The sequence below is a fragment of the Delphinus delphis genome, chromosome 12, assembly GCF_949987515.2.
Source record: "Delphinus delphis chromosome 12, mDelDel1.2, whole genome shotgun sequence".
In the NCBI taxonomy this organism is placed as follows: domain Eukaryota; kingdom Metazoa; phylum Chordata; class Mammalia; order Artiodactyla; family Delphinidae; genus Delphinus; species Delphinus delphis.
The window spans coordinates 55,641,769-55,668,039 of record NC_082694.2 but is presented as its reverse complement, the minus strand read 5'-3'; the positions used below and the strand labels follow the sequence as shown (position 1 = coordinate 55,668,039).

Genomic DNA, 26,271 nt, shown 5'->3' with positions numbered 1-26,271 from the left:
GGTTTGTGACGTGCATGTAGACGTTCGTCAAAATTCATCAAGCTGTACACTTAATCTGCACGTTTACTGTGTGTAAATTATCCCTCAATAAAGTTGATTTATTAAAAAACATATTTTGAAAACTGAGACTTTGAGAACTTGCCCAAGGTCGCATTCCTAGTAAGTGACAGAACTAGGATTTTTAACGTAGGCTAAAGAGGCGTACCAAGCTGGTGCAGAGATCCCCGGTCCTGGGGTCAGAAAGATGAGGTTCCAGACCTACCGACTTCTTGTTCTTGAGCGAATTACAGAGCCTCTCGGAGCCTCACCTACAAAATGGGCCTCCCAAGGGGGTGGTTTAGGGTGCTGTCAGGGACCTGTTCACAGGGTGAGAACACCACAATGTCCCCAGAAGCTGTACTCAGTGCTCTTGTCCTGCTGTTCGTGCCTGTGCACTGGGGGCAAAGCTGAGGCTCTCATGCGGCACCCTCCTCTGCCTCTACCAGACCCTCTGTGGCTTTCGGCTCAGGTGCTGCCCGGTGACTGGGAAGCAGGGGCACGGTGGGGCATGGCCCATGCAGGGCAAAGGTGGCAGGGTGACACCAGGGCTCTCCAGGGCGGCATGGGAGGAGGGGACCTCCCTTTGTGGAGTCACTGACAAGCTCCCACAGAGGGAGTTGATTTGGGATTTAGAATGTGGAGGACGGGAGGTGTCTGGAGGGTGCTTGTTAAGGTCCTCCTGGTCTTTGTTGGAAGGAGGATGGAGTTTGCTGTAGATTTTATTAGAAAAAAATATCAACTTAAGAACATCTTAAAAGTTAAGAGTCTCCACTGAAAGTCTCGAAATAGAATGTGTTACTTCCAGCTCTGGCCTCACTCCATCTCTCCCGTTCTGCTGGGTTGGACTCTATTTATTTATTTACTGGTAGGCACCCCCCCCACAAGGAGCTGAAGTTGTATTTATCACTTTGGTCTCCCAACCCCTGCCCAGGGCCTGACGCCTCCTAGGTGCTTAATAAATGCTGTTAGACCAAGAACTGAGAACTGGGGTTAGCCTGCCAGCACGAGGACTTAGGCCCAAACTACCAAACTACCAAGGGGGTTGGTCCCCCAATCCATTGCTCAGGTAGTGAAGTGACTCTGGACCCCACCAGCTTCCTGACATGGGCCAACTCCGGTGGTTCTGTTTCCAGGCCAATTCCTTCTCTGTTCTGTTTTTGGGGAAATTCTGTTGTTTTTATCCCTGAAGAGCCACCTTGGTCCCCAAGTCCTAATAATACGTCCATCAGTAGAGTAACACATGTGTTACTCATGAGAAAGCTGAGGCTCAGAGAGGTTAGGGACTCTCCCAGGGACACACAGTGAGGTCTTGACAGAGCCACCCCAAGCACTCTGGCCTCCTGGCCCCCTGTCCAGCGCCATGATCCACCCATTGCCTCTAATGCTGTCGGCCTCCACCCCCCACCCCAGTAATGGAACCCAGCTGAGTGGGGTTGGCTGCTGAGAGGCTCCAGGCTTGGCTTGGGCCAGAGACTCGTGGAAATTGGGCCATTTTCTTTGGGCGGAAATGAGAAGCAGATGTGGCTCGGGAGCTGGGGTGCAGGCTTATGCCGTGTCAGGGGGCTCAGGTTACACGAAGGAACACGTGACTGTGGTTACAAAAACAGCCTGAAACCCCCAAGCCCCACATCGTTGGGGGTCCGCCCCAGGCCTGGGGAGCCAAGCCTCATCCCCACACTTTACCTCCTGGGTAGCCCCTGAGATCCTGGAGGGAGCGTGAGACAGGAGGGGCTGAGGGAGACTGGGGCCTTGGCTGCCAGGCCTTCTCACTCTCACTCTGTAAGGGGGCGGCGGGGTGTAGTTTCTGCCCCTCAGCTCAGGGCTGAGCCCCAGCAGCAAGTCCCTGTCCTCTGGAGGACACCCAGGAAGGCCAAGGCACCCTGTACAGAGGCCACAGCAGGCTCCCCCCAGGGCTGGCTTGAGGCTCGGCCCAGGCCCCAGATGTCTTTTACAGCCTGAAACACCTGGTGTTTCACCGCTTTGCTCCAGTCCTTTGTGTTAAGGGATTGTCCCTGGTTGCAATGCATAACCTTTCTGGGAAAGCATCCGGTCTTAGGCAGTATTCAGGCAACCTTACCTGAGTGGAGATTAACTTATCACCTTCTTCTAAACAAACGGCCAGTGGGACCTGGCCCCAAGGGGAAAGGGCAGAGGCAAGGCTCTGGAGGAAGAGGCTGGAGATCCTGGCAGAGGAGGGGCCCAGGAACGACTTGGCAATGGCATGGTTTGTGTGGAGGGGTCTCTGCTCAGGCCTCTGCTCTTCTCCCTCAGCCAAAGGGGCAGGACCCCATTCATTCAATCATTCATTCATTCAATAAGTAAATGGTTCTTGTATACCCGCGGTGGCCAGGGCAGTGGGCTAAGCCCTGAGGATCCAAAGGTGACTGAGCATGGATTTCATCTCTAGGGCTTCACTGACTGCTGAGGGAGCCCACCAATAAACAGCTTTGACTGACTGATTGATTACTGAGTGTATACCATGTGTCAGCAGTATTCTAGGCTCATAGCATCTATGCAAGGGGAGACAGACTATAAAAATAAAAAATAGGGCTTCCCTGGTGACGCAGTGGTTGAGAGTCCGCCTGCCGATGCAGGGGACGCGGGTTCGTGCCCCGGTCCGGGAAGATCCCACATGCCGCGGAGCGGCTGGGCCCGTGAGCCATGGCTGCTGAGCCTGCGCGTCCGGAGCCCGTGCTCCGCAGTGGGAGAGGCCACAGCGGTGAGAGGCCCGCGTACCACAAAAATAAATAAATAAATAATAAGTTAAATAATATGTTTAGAAGGTGAAAAGTGCTATAAGAAAAGAGAACGGAGCAGGTGAGGGGGGTCAGGAGGCACAGGCTGGTTGCGGTATTCACAGGGCTGGGAGGGTGCACTCTCCTGAGAAGGTGAGACTGGAACAAAGACTTGAAGCTGATAGGGGAGATGAGAATGGGCTTCTGGCGGGTGTGCAAAGGGCCCGGGGGCAGGAGGCGGCCTCGGGAGTTCAGGAGCAGCAAGGAAGCCAGTGCGTCTGGGGTGGAGAGGGAACGGTGAGTAGGGTTGGAGGTCCAGAGGTAAGGAGGACCTGGCCAGGAGGATCTCAGAGGCCACTGTAGGGTTCTAGCGTTTATGGTGAGTGAGATGGGAGGTGCTGGAGAGTTTTAAGCCGGGAGATGTGTGTTGACTGGCTTTTTCAGAGGACCGCTTGGGCTGCTATGTCTGCAGTAGCCTGGAAGGGGCTAGGGCAAGGGCAGGGGGACCAGTCAGGAGACACTTACAACAGTCCAGGTGGGAGGCGACGGTGCTGTGGCCAGGCTGCACGGTGGAGGATGGGAGAGGCACCCCGGGAGAAACCTGAATATGGTTCCATGGTAACGGGAGAAGGGAGTGATTAAGTCTGACGAAGGACGCTTTCCCAGGGGATGTGACTCAAGCAGGATCTTGAAAAATGAGCGGTTCAGCAGTCACTCAAGAGAGTGAGCATTCCAACACCAGGTGTGACAGGGGCCAAATCAAGAGAGCCAGGTCTGTTTGGGGACCCGTGAAGTAGCTCGTCAACATCAGAGCAGAAGGGCCAGGGGAGGCCGCTTTGGGAAGGAGCTTGCCACTCTGCCAAGGTTGTTATCCTGTAGACACTGGGGAGTTTGGGAAGAATTTTAAGCTTGAGGGCTTAAGACCTAATTTCCCATTAAGAAAAGTCCTGTGGTCACCATGAAGGGCTGGGAGGGAGGTGGCGAGAGGAGACCCAGATGGGAAGCAGAAAATGAGGGCTGATCCAGTGCAGTGGGGGAGGGAGGGAGGGATGAGAACTGTTTACGGAGAAGAGAGGACCAGATGCGTGTGGGTCTGGGGAGAGAGGAGCAGGTACTTCTGAGGAAGAGGATGAATCAGTTTGGGACAGGCTGAATTTCAGAAGCCGCTGGGAGACCAGCTAGCAAAGTCTCAGCGCAGCCAATGGAGGGATTTGGAGCTCAGCGGAGGGGATGCATCCAGAAGCCTCAAGGGACAGGAGGCATTTAAGCTGTGGAAGTCCACCAGCTAGAGGACCCCTCCAGATTTTTATCTTTAGGAAGATCTGAACAGAGGTATCGTTGCCTCCCTCCCAAGGCCTTTGAGAGATGGGGAGAGAAAAACATTGAGCATGAAAAGGAAGGATCCAGGAGTGGGTTTCCTCGGGTACCACTGAGAAATCCCTGAACTGGTCCCACTTCACCCCAGGGTGTCTGTGGTGGGCGTCTAGATAGGCAAGGGTCTTGGTATTCGTGTCTATGGATCTCTGCATGCAGATATGTAAAATGATGTGTTTTTATCTCCCCGTGATTACAGTTTTCCTGTAGCCCTTCTCAGTGAGGCTTATTGCCCACTGAACTGGAGGGAGGATTCAAAATAAGGCTTCAAGCAGGGGTGAAGCAGACATGATGTAGAGAAGCTGCTTCTGATGGCAATGGGACCAGAAAGGGAGATCCAAGGAAGAGGGAACATGAGAAACAAAAAGGCGGCACCATCCTTCAACCTCAGGAGAAACCCCAGTCAGCTCTGAGGGAAAATCTCGCTGCAAGGAATGGGTGGGGATTGACTCAGACTGCAGTGGGGAGGAAATTTTAATGACACTCCCCTTTGCAAAGCAGAGATTCAAATGGTGCCAAAGCAATATGGTGCCAACCAGGAGGTGGTTTGAAATGGCTGAGGAAAGGGGTCTGGGAAGTGGCTTCTTGGAACGCTGCTTGTTCCGGTGTGGTTGGGAAGAATGCGGCCAGGTGGTCCTAGGTCCCGGCGGCCATAGAGGCAAGATCTGTACCACCAGCCACATGTGGGGACCACACACTTCAGCACCACCCCTCCTCACCCCAACCAGCGAGCCCCAGGGACCAGGCGGGACCAGCCCTGTCCCACCTGTGTGTGTTTGTAAGAATGCAGAGGACTCCACTCAGAACTTCCACCTCCTCTTCCCACTACCATGAGGTCCGTAAACGTCTCTTTGCACCAGGAAATTATCTTGGCTAGGAGATGAGGGAGGGGTGAAAACTGAGCAATTTTACTCAAAGGAGACTGAGTTAAACATACAGAAATGGAGGTACGTCTAAGGGGCAGTCTAAAGGTTTCTTTTTGTTTGTTTTCTTTTCTTTTTTCTTTTTTTCCCCTCTTGTCAATAGTAGGAATCATCAGATCAAGATGAGAAGAGTATAAGAAAAATTAAGAATGATTCTGGTTTGACCCATCTGGGTAGGAGTGTGTGATTTTCAGCCCTGCCACAATCATGTCTGTACGAGTTTGCTGGGGCAACAGTGTACTTTTTTTTTTTTAAGATTATTTCTTGATTGATTGATTGATTTTTGGCCGCCTTGGGTCTTAGTTGCGGCACGCGGGCTCCTCGCTGAGGCATGCGGGCTTCCCTCTAGTTGTGGCATGCGTGTTTTCTGTCTCTAGTTGTGGCGCGAGGGTTCCAGAGCGCATGGGCTCTGCAGTTTGCGGCACGCGGGCTCTAGCTGAGGTGCGCGAGCTCAGTAGTTGTGGCATGTGAGCTTATTTGCCCCACAGCATGTGGGATCTTAGTTCCCCAACCAGGGATTGAACCTCCAGGGAAGTCCCCTGTACTTTTAATTCTATCCGTCAGACCTTTCCTTGAGGAGCTGAGAATCATCAAATCATCAAATCTGTATTAATTATCTATTTCTGCATAATAAATTATTCCAAAATTTAGCTGAAATAAACATGTATTATCACACATGCTTCCAGGTCTCTGATGAGGTTACAATCAAGATGTGGTCTAAAGGCTCAACTGGGGCTGGAGGATCTGATCCTAGGACCCACCTGCCAAGCTGGTGCCGTCTGTTGACAGGGAGTCTCAGTTCCTCAACTCATGGATCCCTTTCTAGCGCTGCTTGGGTGTCCTCATGACATGATGACTTACTTCCTCCAGAATAAGTCATGGGAACGAGCAATGTCTTTCATGACAACTTTGCCCCAGAAGTCGCACTTTCCCAAATGGTCCCTGCTCTCAAAAATGTTATGGTATTGCAGGCTAGATGAAATGTCCCTACCGCAAAATGCGACGTCTGAGGTCCAAGAGAAGTGATATGAGCTCTCTGAGGACAACATGAGCTGACCAGTCAGGCAGCAGGAGGCTTCCCGGGAATGGGCAGAAAAACCCTGCCCCCTTGTCCTGCCCCAAGTGGCTCTTCCTCGTGGAAGGAGGCCTGGTACCTGCAGACCAGTCAGATGGGGAAACCTGCAGAGGCCTGGCTGAGTGAGAGGACTGATTCGTGCTCACTGGACAACCAAGGGTGTGTAGAAGGGGGCACTCTGAGACTGGAGAGAGGCTGCCAGGGGGCTTCTGGGCGCGAGGCAGGGTAGGGCCCCAGAGGGACTTAAAAGTGAGACAAGGAATGGGGTGGTCAGGTGAGAGACAGGGCTTAGCGGGTGGGGGAGGGCAGAAAACCCAGAGGGCCACATGGTCCTCTGTTGGTCAGCATGCCATCTTCCTGGCTGTCACCCCCGGCCACAGATGCATTCGTTCATTCATTCATTCCTGCATGCCTGTTTGCTACAAAGTCCAGGTCCCTGTTCTTGTGAGGTCGGAGCTGGAGGGTTGTTTATGTACGAGGAGCATACCTTCTTAAGGAGGGTCGGGGGGCTGTCAGGAAAGGCTTCTCACCGGAGGTGAGGTCTGAGCTGCTTCTTGAAGGGGAGGAGGATTAAGCCAAGCAAGGCAGGGTGTTCTAGGCTGGGAAACCGGCACATTCACAGGCCCAGGTGTGGCAGAGCACGAGGCATCCCTGGCACTGCCTCAGCGGGACGGCTGGGAGAGTGTCGAGAGATGAACCCGGAGGGACCAGAAGAGATGTGGCCCTGCCCGCCAGACGGGGTGGTTTGGAGTTCTTCCAGAAGGCAACAGGGAGATTATGCAGGAATTTAAGCAGAGGCATGAAGGGATCTGCTCGGAAACTTGGAAAGAGTGTCCGGGCAGTGGGAACGGGGATCTGCAGAGGGAGAGTCCAGGAGGAGAGGGCACTAACCCGGGCTATGCCTGCGGGGGAAGAAGCAGGGGTGGAAAGGAGAGAAGGAGCCCAAGAGGCCTTTAGAAGGCTGGGCAGCATCCACTCCTGCCTAGAGGCTGAGTGGCAGCCCGGACCACAGACTGAGCCGTCTCAGCTCATCTCAGAGAAACTGTCTAATCCAGGTCGAGCACAAACCCAGCCCTCTGCTTTTCAGAAGATCTCGTGGCCCCAACAGCCTGGCCTCACATGGACCCAGCCAAACCCCTACCCCAGCCTGCTGCCCTCCTGCCGGGGGTTGCTCAGTCTCGTAGAAGCCGGCCTTTAGCTGGAAGGTGGTGAGGACCTGTGAGTCGGGAAGTGCTGGGGTGGAGAGGCAGCTCGGGGGCTGCGGCCACAGGTCAGCCCGAAGAAAGGAGGCACTGGGCTGGGGTCAGTGAGTCAGGAGAGGTCCAGCCAAAGACCAGAGACACGGGCAGGGTTCCAGCCCTATCCAAGTGGGCCTGAGTAGCGGTGTGGGCACCTGGAAAGTGAGGAGAAAGAAAGACTCTGGGCGCCCAGAGCACTGGCCACCTGAGAGGTGCCTGGGAGTGATGGGAGATGGCGCCATACTGAAGGCTATTTCCTATGGCCCAGAACCAAGGCTGTGATCCCCGAGATGGGAGTTACTGCCACCCCAAATTCTCAAACCCTTTAAAGGAGTAAGCCGTGCTGTTCCCTCCTCACAGCAGATGGCGCCATCGTGCTGGGATTGGTGACCGAGGGGCCTGAGGGATCCCGCCCGGAAACCCTGCCTGGGACTGGGAGGGGCCGGGAGCCCGCGCTGGGAGCTGCTGGAGGGGGTGGAAGGGGGCACCCCAGTCCTGCCTCCCTCCCGGAGGGTCTGCTGCTCCCTGGGCCCCTCACCTCGTGCCTGGCCACTCCATTCACTCCTCCCCACTGGCTGAGCCTCATGGCCAGCCTCTTGCTGTCTCTCCCCTAGTCCCTGCTTCCCTCGCTGTCCCCCACCCTCCGTTTCTGCCTTCAGCTGGGGTCAGCGTCCGGGAGCTGGTTCACTTGGAGGCATCATCACAGAATAAGGGAACTCCAGGCCCAGCCAGGGGGGATGCGTTTGCCAGTGGGAATGTCCCTGTGGGGTCTTCCCTGAGCAGCACCCAAGGGCTTGCGCACATCTTATGTCCTCAGGAGGTGCTCAGTGCTCCTCACTAGGGGAGGGGGTAACCAGGATGGTGGCAGGAGCGGCAGGGTAGAGAGGGCGTTCGCTCTGAGTGAACGAATGACAAAATAAATTACAGCAGCTTTCAGTATGGTGGGGAAACTTCCGCTGATGGCAGTGCCTGGTATCTCCCAGTCTCTAGGTCTTTAGTCAAGAAGGAAAACCTGAAGAGCCCTTTCTCTCTCCACTTCTTCCTTTCCTGTGCTTGGGGTGGGGCAGCCCACTCGAGGCAAAGAGCGGGTGTCAGCTGGTGCTGGCGGTACACGGAGTTGGGGGTGGGCCCAGGAGGGCAATGGGTTGGGGAAGCAAGGATGCCCGGGGCAGAAGGACCAAGGGGAGACCTCCAGGGAAGATTCCAAAGGAACCTCAGAGTCCCTAGCACGGGGTCTTAGGGGCATGAGGGCTCCTGGGGAAAAGAGCAGGGGCAAGAGGTGTGTGTGTTGGCTCATCTCCGCCTGGGATACACAGTGCCCCGCCTGCCACTCCCCTGATCGGGATTCCTCAAGGATAGCTGCCGTGTTTTTTAGACTTTAAATTGGTGCTGTTGGTTTGATAAGAACGAGGCCGTCTATGAGACAATAGGGCAGAATATGTTACAGAAGGACTGCCTGGTAGCAAGAAGTTCCCCTCCCTGGCGCCCACACCACCTGTCCCCAAGCTGCCATCCATTCCCTTACCTCAGCTGGAGGTGGGTGGGCTGCTGCGTTGTATTTCAGCCTTAAATAAGCAGCCAGTTGTCACACTCAGCCTTCCTAAGGATGGGCTGCCCTCTCTCTAATAGCTCTGGCTCACCTTGAACTTTTAGGTGGTCAGTGTTTCGTAGGCAGTGGTGAGTCTGTGGGTTAGATGTGAACTCTTGTTTCAACGTGCACCTGGGCAGGGGCAGGTGGGTCGGTGCTGAGTGGCTGGGAGGGAGGAAGTGTGAACAGAGGGGGAGAGATGAGAGGATATCAGAGAAAGTGGGGCAAAGACAACCAGGCAAGAAAAGGGTGTCACTGTCAACTGCTCTGTCGCTGCTCAGGAAAGGATGCCAGTGGCGCCCCAGCAGTGGGCGTGGGGCTGCCGCAGGGAGGAAGGGGCCAGGAGCGGTGGGCCTGCACTCAGGACGGGATCGATGGGCAGTCATAAAGGTCAGCCAGGAGTGTCCTCGTCTGTTCCCCATCCAGGGAGCACGCAGGCTGGGCTGGAAGTGAGGGAGGAAGGGGATGATGATAAAGAGTCCTCAGATGTCTTGGGCAGCCAGCTGGAGGGAGGTCTGGGCTGGCAAGGCTGACTCTGGGACTCTGCTGTATATCTGGAATTTTCTGACTGAGGTAAAAGTTGTCCTCCGAGTTGCTGTTCTGCAAGAAAGTAGCTTCTTGCTTGATTTATGGCTGAGGGTGACATTTCTGATAAACCTACTAATGGTGCTCGTTGCCCATGGTGGGGAGAGGGGGCAGTCACGGCTCCCAGCCCTGAAGGAGCTTACGGTGCACCTGGGGAAACAGCCCGGGCACGATGATGTAAGAGCTTCAGTGTAGGAGGAACCAGGGGGATGGGATCAGGGTGGGCAAGGAGGACTTCTTGAGAGAGGAAGGAGGTTCAGATGGAGAAAGAGGAAGTGTTTCCAAGATTATGGAACAGTGCAAGCAAAGGCATCAGGAAGGAGTGGAAGTTTGGGGGGATGGGGAGAGGTGGTGGGGGACACTAAGGAAGGACTTGGCACACAGAAGACACTCAACAGATTTCCTAAGGAAGGAAGGGGGGGCGAGGGGAAGGCGGGAGAGAGGGGAGGGCAGAGAGCTGCTCTCAGAGGCAGGTCACCCCCCCATTAGCCCTGGGGCTGACAGCTGCAGAAGCACGCCCCTTGGGGAGCCGCATGGCAGGCCCTCGTTTCCCCAGCTCCCATCCCGGGCTTGCTCGGAAATATGAAGCTGAGGCTTAAAAACAGGCTTGTGGCCAAACCCCACCCCATCGTCTTCTTCTTCCAGGGCCCGTCTCTAGCCAATTCCTTGCAGAGTGGCAGCCACTCCAGCGCCCTGCTGGAGAGGCAGGGGTGTTGCCACCATGGGGTGACTGACCGGCCAGTAACCCCCCACCAAGATGGCAGCTTAGGGAGACAGCAGGGCCTTTGTCTGGTCCTGACCCTGCTGGGAAGCCTGCCGGCCTGAGTTTGCTCAGTGTTAATAATTGACCAGGTGCCCAGGGACAGGGCCCCCTCCGGCCAGCTGGATGGAGGGCACTCAGGGCTGGGGCCTTGGCCTCCCACAGCATCAGGTGAGACTCACCTGGGGCCGGGGGAGGAGAGAATCCTGGCCTTAGGTGAGGCTCAAAGAAGCCCGATGCCTCCCCCACTGCTCCCCAAGCCCAGAATCATGTGAGGTGCAGAGAGGGCCCAGCCCACGGTGGCGGGAAGCCTCGTAGTTGTGACCCTCCAGAAGGACAGGGCGGGGCAGGGGCAGCACCTTTACCCCAAGAAGAAAGGAGATGGAGGATGGAGAGAATACCCTGGAAGGCAGGTGTGAGGTCCCCTGAGGAGGACACAGCTGGACTCTTAGACCCAGTGGCCCCATCCCAAACAGCACGTGGCCACAGACCCCTTCCTCAGGCCCCCGATGGAAAATGCCAGCCAGAGAGAATGTTTGGGTTGACTCCTGGGCCAGAGGGAAGAGGGTTAAGGACCACCAGCCCTGGTCAGACCACCTGTGGTCTCTGGCCCTGGGTGAGTCAGGCACTGTTCACCCCAAAGCCACGTCGGGGAGGCCTCAGCCGGGAGCATGGACGAAGGTACCTTGTGATGGGCATCTCAAGCCACAGGAGGGAGAGGAGGAGAGCAGAGAGAGAACGAGAAGGGGAGGGCGATGCTATTGATAGCAGCTCCAGCTCCTAGGGCTTCTTTATAAGAGTTAAGTGATCTCGGTCAATCATCCTAAAGAGCTTTGAACCGGTTGCTGTGTCTACCCCCATCTGACAGCTGAGGAAACTGGGGCACAAGCCGGTCATCTGTCCAAGCCCCAGAGTTGGGAAACAGCAGAGCAGAGGCAGTCTGACTCCAGCCCTGTGACCTGTACCACTCCCTTATCTCCTGGGGTCAGGGCAGGGGGGAGGGCTGCGGGAAGGGGAACGGCCCCCCCTGAGTAGCAGAGAGTGGAGAATAATTGAGGAGGGTGCTGCCTGGGGATGCCTTTGAGGTGGAAGGGGGTGGGATCCAGCTTGTTCAGCCCGATCACCCAGTATTCTCCTTAGGGAAGGAGACCAGGTGGGCCGGCCCCTGGGTGTCAGGCAAGTGTGTCTCAGGCCTTGAGAGGGAGGGGTGGCGAGCCTCACCCCCCCTCCTCAACCCCACCTCTCCCTTTCCCCTTTGGCTTCACCTGTGAGAAGTCAATATTGATGTTTTATGACCCAAGATAAACACACATTTTTTTTCTCCCATACAGGGGTTATCTGGTCTGGAGGGTTAATCAATGACCACTGTGGGTGGGGGGAGCCTCTGAGAAGAAAGCAGCTATTCAGTCCGGTCCCCTGCCCCAGCCTCTCCCCTTCCCTCCTCCTCCCACCTGCGGCCTCCACCTCCCCCAGCCATGGGGACTGACCTGGCCCTGCCAATGAGCGGGGACGGGGCATTAGGGAGTGCGAGGCTGGAGTCCGAACGGGTGTGTTTGGGGGACTTAGTGGGATGCGGCAAGGAGAGCATCCTTGAGGCAGGTTGCCCTGTGGTTTTCACCACAATGACCGTTTCATTCAGTTGGCGGGACAGGTGGGCCCACACGAGGCTGCTGTGGGCCCAGCCTGGCTAGGTGTCTGGGAGAAAGAGGGAGCACCGTCCCCTGGGAGCTGCGCACAGAGGAGATGAGACTCATGTCACAGAGCACTCGAGTTGACCCAAGATGATGCTGGACGCTTCCCAGGCAGGGGCGTTGGCGCCCAGTGTGTGGGCCAGCCCTGCCTCTCAGCTGCTCTGTGGCCTTGGACGGTGGCTTAACACCTCTGGGCCTCAGGGGCCTCACCTCTCCTCGCAGGGGGGTTTCAAGGGTCGAATGAGATCTTGTACTTAGAGTGGGGAGGAAATAAAGTGACTAAAGTTCACACGGATTGTAGCCTCCTCTGCCTTCTATGGGAAGGGCATGATTAATCTCTGGGTTAATGGTCCTTTTACTTAAACAGTGATCGGCCTTTAGAGTTTAGAAAACAGAGTGCCTGTGAGCGCAGCCTGGAGGGGTGAGGCTGAGCTGAAGCAAGTGGGCAGAACTGTGATGCTGTGAGGACCGTTCCTGGGAGCGCTCAAGGGACCCAGGAATAGGGGAGAACAGAGTGATGTTGGGAGTCTGGAGAGGAGGCTTGAAAATACCTTGTGGGGCAGAGGAGAGGCCAACAGAGGAATACTGCCAAGGGGAAGCTCCTCGGGTAGGGAATGACCAACACATTTTGAGAATGTAGAATGTGACCTTGAATTTGAAGTCGTTTCCACCTGATGCTAAAATCACTGTCCATTATTCCTAAATGTGATTAAATATCTGCTACACCCATGAGCCTTGGGTTCTGTTACATTGTGCAGGGATGAAGGAAGAGACTGGCATCAGCTTAGCAAGAGGCAGTTCTCAAACGGGACGCCAGGCGCAGGGTTGAGGGCCACAATGAAGAGTAGCATCCCGGGGCTTCCCTGGTGGCGCAGTGGCTGAGAGTTCGCCTGCCGATGCAGGGGACACGGGTTCGTGCCCCGGTCCGGGAAGATCCCACATGCCACGGAGCGGCTGGGCCCGTGAGCCATGGCCGCTGAGCCTGCGCGTCCGGAGCCTGTGCTCCGCAACGGGAGAGGCCACAACAGTAAGAGGCCCGCGTACCGCAAAAAAAAAAAAAAAAAAAAGAGTAGCATCCCGGCTGCATCAGGAGAAACCAGCCGCCCACCTCAGAAAGCCCTCAGGAATACAGAGCGTGAGAGGTGACTCCAGAAGGCTGGAGAACTTGAAGACACACAGACCAGGGGCACCTGGTTACATCAGTGAAGATGCCGTTTAAACACGATCATGCCACAGACGGCTGCCGTCATGGGTTGGGGTTATGGTCTGGGAAACTTGAGGTTGAACACATGTAGTCACTGACCCCCCGCTGGGCACTTGGCTGTGCCCACAGGTGATGATGGTGAGACAGGTCTCTGCCCCTCCGAGAGTCCTCTTAAGAGACGACAGGCTGTGACCGACATGACTAATTGTCCCCTACGTCACTGCCTCCCCTTCTTTCTCGTTGTGATAGAACCCCCATGTTTTCAGCTGGGCACATCAGCCCAGAGTAAAGACTGCCTTTCACGGTCTCCCTTGCAACTCAGCGTAGCCACATGGCCAAAGGGAGGTGAACAGGAGTGGTGTGTACAACTTCTGAATTGCATACTCCCCAGCCCCTTTCCCCCTTCCTGTTCCCTGGAATTGAAAATTGGGGGTGACCATGTTGGATCCTGTAGGCGGGGACACCCTCCCGGGATGGGAAAGCAAAAGGGCAAAAGAAGCGCAGAGTGTCACAGAGTAAAACCATCAGACCAGCTTTGATTTTCTCACGAGAGAGAAATAAACTTCCATCTTGTCGAAGCTGCTGTCATGTTTGGTCTCCCAGTTATAGCTGCCAAAATCTTTTCCGTATTTGATTTCGACTACTTGGAAGTAGAGGACTGTCATAAAAAATACTCACTTATGTGGTACTGGCTTCACAGTCAGGTAGGGCAGACACAGATAGGCAGACGGGGAAGTTGGGGACCCTTGTTATGCTCTGGCAGAAGATTTAGTAAACTGTCATCTTGATCAGTACCTTGACGGGAAGACCACATGCTCTCTGAGCCTGTAGAGAACTTGAGAACTGGGGAGGTCCTGACTACTTGCTGCGTTGGGCAGATTCCTAGAAAAGAGAGATGAACTCGGGTTAGACCTAGCCAGTTTTCAAGCAGAGACGGAAGGGAATACAGTTCTGCTGAGGGCACCTATGCCTGCTGCCTGCAACCTAAATTGACTCAGAGTCTGGAATTTGGGAGCCTCGAAGAGTTGGCAATGCCAACTGCTTCTGCACCCCAGATGGAAGGAGTGACCAAAGTTGGCTCTGAACAGACAGCCTTAGTAGGAGTTAAGACTATGGCCCTGAGCCTTCCTCAAGCTTTCCCAGGTGAGAATTCTCTGCCAGACTGTGGGAGCCAGCCCGGCAGCCAAGATCAGATTAAGGGTGTTCCCTTTCCACCCTGGCCTATTGTCTCAGATGGCCTGAAGATAGCAGCCATGAAGCTGAGAGAGGGGTCTGGGCAGAGCACGGAAGACAGTAAAAATACAGCCTGACAAGCTCTGTCAGGACAAGACCTTTGGCTGAGTTACCTGCACATGGAACTGACTCAGCAAATAGGCCAGGAGCCCGAGGGAGGCATATTCTTTGATGCCCACTTCAGATATGGTTATGGAGGTCAGTGACCTAGTAAGAGTCTCCCAGAGGACAAAGCCAAGAGCCAAGGAGGACAGTGGACAAGGGAGTTACTTCTAGAAAACAGAAGGACAGGAGTCTTTATAACGTCTAACTAGCATGATTTGGTAATTGCTGTGGACTGGGGCCATCTGTGTAGTTCCCATTGTTTTATTTTCCAAGTAAGAATTGTTTTTAAAATGTGATATGTGGTTCTTGTTCCATCATTGTCTGCTGGAGGAGGGTGGGATGCAGATGTGTCTTTTTTTATATATATGAATTTATTTATTTATTCATTTATTTAATTTTTGGCCGCGTTGGGTCTTTGCTGCTGCACGCGGGCTTTCTCTAGTTGCTGAGAGCGGGGGTTGCTCTTCGTTGCGGTGCGCGGGCTTCTCATCGTGGTGGCTTTCCTGGTTGCAGAGCAGGGGCTCTAGCCCCACAGGCTTCAGTAGTTGTGGCACGTGGGCTCAGTAGTTGTGGCTCACGGGCTTAGTTGCTCCGTGGCATGTGGGATCTTCCCGGACCAGGGCTCGAACCCATGTCTCCTGCATTGGCAGGCGGATTCTTAACCACTACACTACCAGGGAAGTTCCAGTTGTGTCTTTCAAGCATGTTGCTCTCCAGGCCACAGGTAACCACATCCAGATCTGATTGAGGTGTTGGGTGCAAGATGACCTGGTGTTTGAGGTTGTTTGTCTTGGAAGACAATGTTCGTGTTTTATGTGTGAAAAGAAGAGTGATCACAGATAGTAAGGTGGCCAAAGGGGTGAACTGTGGCAGAGACTGCTAATTTGCCCCAAGATCCATTTTTCCCTTGTCTCTCTAATAATATAACACCTGAAGTAGAGTGAAGCAAGTGGCCGCCCAGGATAAAACTGCATTTCCCTGATGCTTTGAAGTTTTATGTGGCCATAAATCTAAGTTCTGGCCAGTGGGATGTGAATAAAGTGATGGTACAAGTTCTGGATGATATCATAGAAAGGCAGGAGACACTCTCTCCATCCCCTTTCCCTGTCTTGATGGCTAGAAGGCAGACATGTTGGAGAGTCATGTTGGTCCACACATATGACTGCAAACCCTAAGGATGGTGGAGCAACAAGATAGAAGGAGCCTGGATCCCAGCATTGCAGAGCTGAGGCAGCATGCCAGTTGGGACTTTTTTTTTTTTGCGGTATGCGGGCCTCCCACTGCTGTGGCCTCTCCCGCCGCGGAGCACAGGCTCCGACGCACAGGCCCAGCGGCCATGGCCCATGGGCCCAGACGCTCCGCGGCACATGGGATCCTCCCGGACCAGGGCACGAACCCGCGCCCCCCACATCGGCAGGCGGACTCCCAACCACTGCGCCACCAGGGAAGCCCCAGTTGAGACTTTTAAGTGAGACAGAAATAAACTTGCTCAAATCACTGGTATTTGGAGGTTTTATTTGTTTTTGTTGTAGCGTCTGAGCCTCTAACCTAAGTAATACAGCACCTCAATTACTGCAATACCGTGGAGTAAGAGCTCTAGTACACATATATGTAAGGTGCTATGGGAGTGAAGTGAAAAGAGTGATTAATTCTGTTTTGGGGAAATCTGGGAAGACTCCCAGGAGGGGATGATATTTAAAATGCATCTTGAAGGGTGAGAGATTTTTCCAGATGCACAAGTGAGGCGAAAGGGAAGGACATACCTGGACGTTGGACAGTATGAGCAAAGGCTCAAAGTGGTGAAAGCACCTGTCAAACGGCTCAAGATGCATAAAGGGAGAGGCCGTTCTGGGAGATGGGACTGGTGACTTAGATGGAGTCAGTTGGGAAGGACCTTGAATGTCATGCTATGAAGTTTAGACTTTATTATTTGGAAACACGGAGGGGTTTAACAGGGAAGTAACATGATCTAATTTTTTTTTTTTTAATAGGTCTGCAACTGTGTTTAAGATGGATTTGAGAAAAGAGAGCCTGGGGGCAGAGGAAAGGCACTATGTAAATGTAATGCAAGTCAATTTTGACTTTCCCACAGAAACAATGTTATAAAAGAGGATTATGCTCCTGGCCGTGGGTCTGACATACAGATTTTTATAGAACTGACCACAAAACCAAACTCAAGGAACTATAATGGTATACCCATAATCTCTACATTACAAAGTTTCTAAACAGTATATGAATAATTAAATAGGGCCACACAGTAACTAACCACAAAAAGATATGTATAATATAATATAATGACTTTAGTCTCTTATTTCTACCCTTTAAGGAATTTATTGTTACAAAAGTAATCTGTTTATTTTTAATAGTTTTATTGAACTATAATTGACCTATAGTGAACTGCACATATTTAAAGTATACAATGCGATAAGTTTTGACATATTTATACACCCTTGCAACCATCACCACAGCAAGAAAATGAACATTTCCATCACCCTAAAAGTTTCCTCTCATGTAATTCTTCTCCCACCCCTTCCCCACCTACCAATTCCCAGGCAATCTCTGATCTGCTTTTTTTTTTAATATTCTAAGAATTTTATATAAATGGAATCATATCATATGTACTCTTTTTAGTCTGACTTCTTTCTTTCAGCATAATTATTTTTGAGATGCATCCACGTTGCAGCACATATAAATAGTTAATCCTTTGTTAATATTGAGTAATATTCCATTGTACAGATATACCACAGTTTATGTATCCCGTCACCTGTTGATGGACCTTTGGTTGTTTCCAGTATTTGGTTATTACAAATAAAGCTACTATGTGCATTCATGAATAAGTCTTTGAGAAACATATGCTTTCATTTCTCTGGGTGAATACCTAGGAGTGGAATGGCTGGATCACGATAGGTATATATTTAACTTTTTAAGAAACTGTCAACAAGTTTTCCAAAGTGGTTGGTGGTTGTACCATTTTACATTTTCACCAGCGATGTATGCAAGTTCCAGTTCCTCCATGCACTTGCCAAAACTTGATAGGGTCAGTCCCTTTATTTTAGCCATTCCAATAGGTTTTTGGTGGTATCTCAAATCTTATATCTGTTATTGATTAGATTATTTTCTTACTATTACATTTTGAGAGTTCTTTATATATTCTGGATACAAGTCCTTTATCAGATATATGATTTGCAAATACTTTCTCCAAGTCTGTGGTTCCTCTTTGTGTTCTCTTAATAGTGTCTGTTAAGAGCAGACATTTTTAATTCGGATGAAGTCCAATTGATCAATTTACTCTTTTATGGATCATACTTTTGGTGCTATATCTAAGAAATTTTTGCCTACTCCATGGTTGTGAAGGTTTTCTTCTAGATGTTTTACTTACAGTTAAGTCTATAGTCCATTTTGAGTTATATTTTGTATATGGTGCAAAGTATAGATAGAGACCTTTTTGCGTATGGGTGTGTCATTGTTCCAGCAGTATTTGTTGAAAACACCATCTTTTTTGGACTGCATTGCCTTTGTGCCTTTGTTGAAAATCACTTGTCCTGTAAGTATAGGATAATACTTATAGGTCAATTTCACCTCAATAAAGCTGTTTTTTAAAAAAGTGTAGGGTCTATTTCTGGTCTCTTGATTCTGTTCCAATGATGTATATTTTTATGCCAATATCAAACTGTCTTGATTTATTGTAACCTTTTAATAACTTTTGAAACCAGGTAGTGTTTTCCAACTTTGCTCTTCAAAAGTTGTTTTGATGATTCTCGGTCCCTAGCACTTCCGTATGAATGTTAGAGTCAGTTTTCAAACCTCTGTTTACTTTTATATACAAAAAACACAGAGAAAAAAGTAAAAATCACAATAATCTTACCACTTAGAGACTATCCCTGATAATATTTTGGTTGTATACTTCTTTTTTTTTAAGTCCTTGTTTGATTTAATTTTGGCCGCACGGCTTGCGGGATCTCCGTTCCCCGACCAGGAGCTGAACCCGGGTCAGGGCAGTGAAAGCACCAAGTCCTAATCACTGGACCACCAGGAAATTCCCTTTGGTTATAGATTTTTTTCTATGCTTTAAAATATTTGCTTTATTAAATGTTTTTGTAGCATTATATGCTAAGCACTGTTTTTTTTAACATTAGGTTTATCGAAATATATGTATGGTGAAATTCACTTTACAAGTGTTTGGTTTGATGAGTGTTGACAAATATATAGAGGCATGTAACCACCATCACAGTCAAGACGTAGAATATTTTCATCACCCAAAAGTTTCCCTCAAGCCCTTTTACAGTCACTCCCCTCTTCCAACCCCAAGGAATCACTGGCCTGATTTCTGTCCCTATACTTTTGCCTTTTTTCTAGAATATCACGTATTTGGAATCACAGTATGTAATCTTCTGTGTCTGTCTTCTTTCACTTCGCGTATTGCTTTTGAGTTTCATGCATGTTGTATATATGAGTAATTTGTTCCTTTTATTGCTAAGTAGTATTCCATTGTATGGACATACCAGTTTGTTTATCCATTCACCAGTTGATGGACATTTGGGTTGTATCCAGTTTAGGGCAATTGTGAATAAAGCTGCTATAAACATTTGCATACAGGTATTTGTGTGCACATGTGTTTACATTTCTCTTGAGTAAATACCTAGAAGTAGGATTGCTGAATCATTTGCTAAGTGAATGTTTAACTTTATACATTTTGAATCTTGATATTCATAATGGCCACAGCTGTAAGAGATACGTCACCAAATGATAGACATGCATCATTCGCTGGGCCCATTAAATCACGGCATTTGTATTTCACTCCCATCCATCCGTTGTGCAATTTAATTTGACATTTAGCTAGTAAATTTCCACCTTTCCTGGTTATTCTTGCAAAATAATTGGAAGGTTTTGTGTTTTTATATTTTTAGCCAACCAATTCAACATTCTCTTAAACTCTCTGGAAAATTGTCCAAGCTTATTTCTTTAATTGTGTAGTGTAGATAGAATTTTTAATAGGTGACATATTTACTTAGTTTTCAGGAATAACATCACCTTATGATGGAAACAGTTCCAAATAACCAGTTTCAAAATACTCTCTCCTTAGCCTATATTTTAGTTGAAAAGATGTGCCTCTCTCACTCACTGCTGAAATGTTCCCTACAGGTTGATAAGAAGGACATTTTTTGTCTGAAATATTGGCTGGGGTCACACACTGCCAATAAACACTTGTCATAGAAAAGGTCAGAGAGTCTAGAATATACTTGTCTTTCTGTAAAAGAAAAATGCACAAATTGTCCTTAGATTTGATTCCCAGAAGACCTGCAGGTTCAGAAAGAGTTTCCTGTTATACCCTTCTCTTTTACAAAGTATGAAAATATACTTCTGTTTAAGGCATCGCTTTTATTTTATTTTATTTTTATTGAAGTATAGCTGATTTACAAGTGCCTATCTCTGCTGTACAGCAAAGTGACTCAGTTATACACACACACATATATATATATATTCTTTTCCATTATGGTTTATCATAGGATAAGGCATCGCTTTTATAAAACCAACCGCACTGGTGGCACACTGGAGCACTTAGGAACAAATGAAGCCTTGTGCTGACAGGGAGCCAAAGTAGGAAGGCGCTCCCTAAATGCCCCACACAGAGGAGCTGGCCCTCACCTCTAGGATTCCCAGAGAACCTTCTGGGACTCAGGATAATCTGAAACTGGGACTGAGGGAGGGCACAGTGTCAACCCATTTATTAAATATTTGGTAAGTCTTAAATTTCTAGAGTAAAAAAAAAAACCCGACTCAATATTTTTATGCCTCACTCCAAGGATCATATTGCAGTTTTCACTTTGGAGACCAAGATATAGGGAGGGACTTCTGGGGCATCAGCTGAGACGCCTGCCTGCAGGTTGGACCCTGAAGGCTGGAGGGCCCCCTTTGGGGGAGTAATAGCTTTTCCTTTTAACCAGAAGGAAAACCCAGACTCCCAAGTCCCTCAGTCCCCGGTACTATCTCCTGAAGTGGGCAGGGGACCGCCACTCCTCTGCCACCTACTCCTCTGGCTGCCTCTCGGAGGGGTCCTTTGATCCTGGAGGGTGGGGAGAGGGCCCCCGGGGGCAGGGAAGGGGCTGCCAGTGCTGCGGGCATTTTCTCTGGGAGGTTCCCAGGTGCACCCGCACCAGGCAGGGCCTCCATCAATTGCTGGTTGAGGGGACGGTTGAGGCAGCAGCTGTGGGTGTTGGTAGGGAGCAAAGCCCTAAAGTGGGACCTTATCACCCTAAACCTGGAGTCATCTGGGAGGCAGGCCCTGGTAGAAGGGCTTCACCCCACTGCTTCCAGCTTTACAGAGCCTTGTGCCTAGAACCTCCTCTGTAAATATTTGTTGGATTTAGTTGAATGGAGTTGAAATCTCATTTCCTGATTCCAGCCAGGTTGGAAGGGAAGGCTGGGTGGGCCGGGCTCTGATTTGTGGGGGGTGGAGTGGGAGGGAAGCAAAGCCAGATTGGGCAGCTCAGCCCTTAGGGGAACATCCTGAACCCCGAAGAGCTTCAGCCATTCTCATCCTTCCAGCCGCTACGTGGCTGAGGGTCCGCATCCCAGATGAGGGTCCCTGATGGTCCAGCATGCAGGGAAGCAGGTGCAGGGAGAGGCTGGGAGGGGCCAAGTGAAGGGAACAGCCAAACCCAGAGCCCCAGGGGGTGTGTGTGCAGAACACAAGTTTCAATGGAACAGAGTCTTGGTCCCCATCTTCTAGGACTTCTCTCCAAGGAAGCTTCTCAGCCAGTTCTGCCCTCCTTGGCCTGGTGCTTGGGAAAGGCTCCCTATTCTGGCAACGGGAGAAGACCTCGGCACGTGTCCCCCCACGTGCTCAGAAGCATTACCTGTCCTCAGCGCACGCGCACAGACCCGCGTCTGTGCCTACTTGCGGACTCACGCGGCCAGCCCAAGGCACACATGTGTCCCACAGGCAGACACACAAGCACATGCACTTGCCTGCCCTCCGTCAGACCTTCCGGTGTGAACACACGTATACGCACTCCTAGAGACAGCCAGCACCCCCCAGACACGGGTCGTCCCTCAGGCACAGACAGCCAGCCCACAGGTCCCACTCGGAGGGACGTGAAGCAGATGGGGTCCCCCAGGCTACGTGCTCCTCCAAGGCTGGTGTCCACCAGAGTCAGAGCCGCATTAGAGCAGCTGGCGTGACACAGGCTCCCACTGTGCTGCCAGGCCCAGGGGACAAAGGGGGCCTATTTCCTCCCTCTCCCTGCAATCCTCCACCCTGGGGCCTGGGAGCCCAGCCGCCTGTTGCAGAGGGTTAGAGAGACTCCCCAAGAGGCCAGGTTCTGCATGAGGGGCTCGTGGAAAACTCCAGCCTGGGCGGGGATGGGGGGATGTAACTCCTGCCTCAGGAACACCAGAGGGACGGGGGACCCCCTCCACTCTTTGGGTGGGGAGAGGAGAATCAGGGTTTGCACTTTTCCTGCTCGAGATGGGCACAGACCCCTACAATGTCTGGGAGGAGAGTTTCAGCTGCTCGTGGAATCAGGACATGGCCACTCTGTAAGGGTGTGGAGGCTGCAGCCTGCTGGTCACTTGACCCCCTCAAAAGCCTCCGTGACCACAGCCACTGCCATCATCACGCCCTCCATTTCTGCTTTGACATCTTCACTACTTTTTTCTGGCACTTAACCCCCCCCCTCGCCCCCCTGCAATGTGTTCGTTCTGTTGCATCCCTCCATCAATGATGATGGATTTCTTACTAGGTACGGGTGCTGCTCTGAGCACAGGCGTGCTGGGCTCCTTTCATTTCACTCTGTGACAGATTTGCACCAGGGCTATGTTCCAGGCAAACTGATGCTTCTTGCTTTCTTCCAAAGACAAGACCTTTTCCTTTCTCTGTGCTTTTTGCTCATTCACATAGTAAGGAGTACAATAAACACTTATTGAGCTTAGGGTTACCAGACACAATAATGCAGTATTTTTATTCATTCTTAGTAGTATTTGTTATTAGTAGTATTCATTGTTTATCCAAAATTCAAATCTAACTGGACATTCTGCATTTTTATTTGCTAAACGTGGGGACCTAACTGAGCACCTACTGTGAGCTGTGCTTGGGAGATACAGTGACGACAGAGCCAGTGTCTGCCCTCAGGAAGCTTCCAGTGTAGTGGGCGAGACTGACAAGTAAATACAGCCCTACCACAAGGAGAGCTGGGGCTCTTATAGGGGAATTTCAGGGTGCCATGGGTGCCCAGGGAAGGGAAAGCCACCCTGGTCTTGGGAGGTCAGAGAAGGCTTCCGGGAGGAAGGGTGCTTGAGTTAAGCCTTGTCTTAGTCCGTTCAGGCTGCTGTAACAGAATACCATAGACTGGGTGACTTATAAACAACAGAAATTTATTTCTCACAGTTTTGGAGGTGGTAAGTCCAAGGTCAATGCACCATCAGATTCAGTATCTGGTGAGAGCCTGCTTCCTAATTCACAGATGACCATCTTTTTGCTGTGTCTTCACATGGTGGGAAGGGTGAGGGAGCCCTCTGGGGTCTCTTTTATAAGGGCATTAATCCCATTCATGAGCGTTCCACCCTTATGACTTAATCACCTCCAAAGTCCCCACCTCCTAATAATATCCTGTCAGGGTTAGGATTTTGACATGTGAACTTTGGGGGCACACAAAAATTCAGTCCACAATGAGTCATAAAAACTCAGCGGGGGTGGGGAGCCACAGTGAGCACTGGGACGGGAGAGACGGGCTGCAATTCTGTGCATTGGCACAGGGACCCCCACATTTAAATGGCTCTCTACCGGCTGCGGGGCGGGGGGGTCAACTGGGACAGGACTGAAGGCATTTGAAGGAGCCAGAGCCAAGGCTAGCATGCAAGACAGGGCAGGTAGAGACAAAGGAAACTCCAACTGTATGGGTAGCCTATGCTTTCTATAAAAGGCTGAGGCAAAGAAGGACCCAGAATCAATTACAGATTGAATGCTTGGCCTTCAGAAGGGGAAATGGCAGGTGTCACCTTGACCTTGTGTCAGGAACCACCATGATATCCTCCCTTCCACTGTATGACACCCCAGCTGGGACTTAGTTAGCCAACCCATGGCTGGATGTGAGGGAGGGGACTATGGCCAGACACAGACCTGAATGCACATGCATGTCAGCATGTACGGCTGGGTGAAGTGGCCGGGTGCCTGAGTGCATGACATCTCTTATTGTCTCATTGGTTTGGGCTTGCAAGACTAGGGCAGCAAAGGATGTAAAGAGCATGAACGTCACCTTTAGAAACACCCGAGTTCGAATCCTGACTCTACCACTTACTAGCTGGTTAATCTCCACTGAGTTAACATAACCTCTCTGAGCCTGAGTTCCCCTCTTTGCAAAATGGGGAAAATTCCACCTAGCCTTACCTTAAAACAAACAAACCAACAAATTAATGGGACTAATGCTAATTTTGCAGGATTGTTGGGAGGATTAAATGAGATGATGTAAATAAAATAACAGGCACATAATTGGCTGTGTAAAGGTTTATTTTTCTTTCCCTGCAAGCACCACACCTGCTATTCACACAGCAGTCATCACATGAAAAATAAGAGCAACAACATTTATATAATGTGGACCAACCAGTTAAGTCTTTTTTTTTTTTTGGCCACACAGCGCGGCATGCCGGATCTTAGTTCCCTGACCAGGGATTGAACCCATTGCCCCCTGCAGTGGAAAAGCGGAATCTTAACCACTGGACCGCCAGGGAAGTCCCAAGATTTTCTAAGGTATTCATAATTAAGAGATGGAACATCATACTCTTTTAATATCCCAGTGAGATTTCCTGTATTTATAACCTTTCTTAAACTAAGAATCATAAAGACTTGTTACTCACCGATGGTTAAGATCTAAAGAAAAACTAATATCTGGGTACAGTCAGGTATTTCCATCATTAAGTTTCTACTGTTCGCAAATGAATGCAAAAACTGTTTTCCTTATTCCAATGTAAGAATTTCTCTGGAAAGTGTTCTCAGTACTCCCAGGGAGTAATGGGCCATCTGTAGCTCTTCCTGTGCTGTCAGCGTTAATTGCCCCAAGAGGAGGACTAAATGTGTGATCTGTTCTGCTAATCCCAGGGAAAACTTTATTTTCTACACACTACTTTCTCTTGCCTCTTGCAGACTAAAGGAGATCTCTGTGATGGATTAAATGTTTGTGAGCCCCCCTCCCTGCAAATTCATATACTGAAGCCCTCACCACCCATTGTGACTCTGTATTTGTAAATGGGGCCCCTAAGGAAGTAATTAGGGTTAAACGAGGTCATGAGGGTGGTGCCCGAATCCAATAGGACTGATGTCCTTATAAGAAGAGGAAGAGACACGAGAGATTTCTCTCACTCTGCACCTGCGCAGAGGAAAAGCCGTGTGAAGACACAGAGAGAAGGCAGCCGTCTACAAGCCATGAGAGTCCTCACCAGGAAGCAAATCAGCTGGCACCTTAACCTTGAACTTCCAGCCTCCAGAGCTGTGAGAAATAAATGTCTGCTGTTGAAGACACCCAGTCTGCAGTACTTTGTTACGGCAGCCCGAGTGGACAAATAAGGCTCTCTGTTCCTCCCATGCCGCGTCTGCCCGTGGCAGCTTGGTCTCAGACTGCTGCTAGTGCATGACACACATGCACAGGACATGCTTTCCCCCCTCCCAACCCTGGCCCCTTTCTAATAGCAGGTTTCCCCAGCAACCAACTTTCCAGGCAGTCCATTCCCTTTCCTCTTAATCAAGTCCATTCTCCATTGAATGGGCTTCTTTACTCACTGCCTTGAGGGAAGCAGATTCTTTTTTGTTTTTTATTCTTTTAAATTTAATTTTATTTATTTTTTTGTACAGCTGGTTCTTATTAGTTATCTATTTTATACTTATTAGTGTGTATATGTCAATCCCAATCTCCCAATTCATCCCACCACCACCCACCCCCCCGGCCACTTTCCCCCCTTGGTGTCCATAATTTTGTCCTCTACATCTGTGTCTCTATTTCAAGGGCAGCAGATTCTACAGACTGACATTTTCTAGGGACTTTTCATCTTTTTTTTTTTTTTTGCGGTACGTGGGCCTCTCCCTGTTGTGGCCTCTCCCGTTGCGGAGCACAGGCTCCGCATGCGCAGGCGTGGCTCACGGGCCCAGCCACTCCGCGGCATGTGGGATCTTCCCGGACCAGGGCACGAACCCGTGTCCCCTGCGTCGGCAGGTGGACTCCCAACCACTGCGCCACCAGGGAAGCCCTTTTTCATCTTTAAAGTGCTTTTTTTCCAAATCTATATTTCAAAGCATACCCAAAGGGCACAGCAGAATTTTTAAATGGTGATCCCCATGAGTGACCATCTTTGGTGTGCTCACGCTGGGGCCTCTGGGGATGGGATGGGGGAGGGGACAATGGTATGTGAATGGTCCCGCCCTTACCACCTCCCACCCCCAGATGGGCTGGGCTCCTTTGGGCCGCCATTCCTTTGCTCCCGCTCTTCCTGTCCTCAGAGCTGCCTTCCCCACTCCTCGCCAGCTAACCCAGTCCTAGCCCACCACCCTGACTTGGGTCCACCCCACCTTTCCCATGTCTTACCTCCCTTTTTTGACTGTCGGCCCCCTGCACGTGGTGGCTGCGTCTCTCTCACCCTTGTGAATCTGACTGACCAAAGGCTTATCGTGATTTACCACCATGCTCCGTGCTTACCTGGGTTCTCTTTCCATTCTCAATGTTAATTCCCTTGGGT

General features: G+C 50.9%; 1 long non-coding RNA gene across 1 annotated transcript in view; it reads left to right on the top strand.

Moving 5' to 3' along the window:
• The window catches only part of LOC132434947 (uncharacterized), a 160,824-nt gene extending 135,770 nt beyond the window's left edge, over nt 1-25,054 (top strand). Inside the window, exons 4-5 of the long non-coding RNA XR_009521458.1 lie at nt 24,183-24,295; nt 24,689-25,054. This is a non-coding gene — a long non-coding RNA (uncharacterized lncRNA). The remainder of the gene's footprint in view (nt 1-24,182; nt 24,296-24,688) is intronic.
• Nucleotides 25,055-26,271: the final 1,217 nt, after the last annotated feature.